The 1,426-nt window shown below is 50.5% G+C and overlaps 1 protein-coding gene across 2 annotated transcripts in view; it reads left to right on the top strand.

The window, feature by feature from the left end:
* LOC109510074 (high affinity choline transporter 1-like) overlaps positions 1–1,426 on the top strand; it is a 21,709-nt gene that overhangs the window by 19,448 nt on the left and 835 nt on the right. The gene's annotated exons all lie outside the window — the stretch shown is intronic.

Below are 1,426 nucleotides of genomic sequence, written 5' to 3'. Positions count from 1 at the left end.
GCCCATCGGTTCCACGATGATGAACAACACGCTGCATGCGCCCTGGTTCGGCGACTGGAACGTCAGCAACATATGGATCCTCATGGATAACTACTTCTTCTTGGTGAGTGAGTGGAGGCACTCACACGTAGACAAACACGCATGCATACACACGCGCAATCTCTCACACACACACGCACACATGCAATGAGTGAGTAACACGCCCCTTTTCAGGGCACACAAGTACTGAGCTGTGTGTGTGTGTGTGTGTGTGTGTGTGTGTGTGTGTGTGTGTGTGTGTGTGTGTGTGTGTGTGTGTGTGTGTGTGGGGGGTGGGGGGGGGGTCGGCCTCTGTTTCCTCTCAGGCTTTGGGCAGTCTGGGATATCAGTCCTTCCACCAGAGGACGCTGTCTGCATCGTCCCCGTCCACCGCCAAGCGCCTTTGCTTCATCTCGGCCGCTCTCATCATAATCTTTGGCATCCCCCCAGTGCTGCTGGGGGCCGTGGGGGCATCCACAGGTGAGAGCGCCTTGAAACCTTCGGATGTGTAGACGGGCTGTGGCGATGAGACACACATCAGTTCTACTGTTTGTCCGTATCAAGTTGGGAAGGTCTATATGCGTCACTGCATATGTCTGCCTAAAAGGGGCAAAGGTGAGTGTCGAATGGTTATTATTTCAGTGTTTTCTGTGAAACGAAAGCCGTATACGTTTGGATTATACATCAGTGTGAAAGGTGTATCGGTTCGTGTGAACGTGATGTATCAGTTTGCAAATATTATATTTCAATGTGAAAGTTTCACATGTCAGTGTGAAACTGTGATAGGTCAGTCTAAGTATGAAAGGAGTTAGTGTGAAAGGGGTGTATTTTGTCAGTATGATTGCCATTATTGAGCCAAGGGGTATACAGTAGGTCAGTGTGGAAGGAGATATACTTTGCAGTGAAAAGGATAACGTTAGCTTTGAATGTTATGTTCAAGTGAAAGGCATTCAGGTTTGCGTGAAAGGGGAATTGTAAGTTTCATGTTGTTAAGAAGTGCCACTGATAGTGCAGCGGTCCATTTGCGTGCATGCAGCGTGGGATCGGTTCCCACTCCCCATTAATGACTATGTGAATGTTTTTTTTCTGTCTCCATATGTGGCCTGTCACTGACTGGCGACCAGTTTAGGGTGTAGTCCGCCTTTCACCCATAGTCAACTGGGATAGGCTCTCCTGTTCAGGATAAGCGCTGCTGAAACGGATGGAGGGACCGTTGAAGTTGAAAGTGAGATGCTGTTTGACAGGCCCGTGCACGTTTTGTGTTCAGACTGGAACGCGACATCATACGGTTCTCCGTCCCCTTTTGAACGTGACGAGGCGGCGCTGGTTCTTCCCCTGGTGCTGCAGACCCTGACGCCGTCGTACGTCTCCATCATGGGCATCGGGTGCGTCGCCGCCGCCGTCATGG

This window comes from Hippocampus comes, unplaced genomic scaffold, assembly GCF_001891065.2.
Source record: "Hippocampus comes isolate QL1 unplaced genomic scaffold, H_comes_QL1_v1.1 scaffold39, whole genome shotgun sequence".
In the NCBI taxonomy this organism is placed as follows: domain Eukaryota; kingdom Metazoa; phylum Chordata; class Actinopteri; order Syngnathiformes; family Syngnathidae; genus Hippocampus; species Hippocampus comes.
This window is presented reverse-complemented; position numbering and strand designations above follow the sequence as displayed.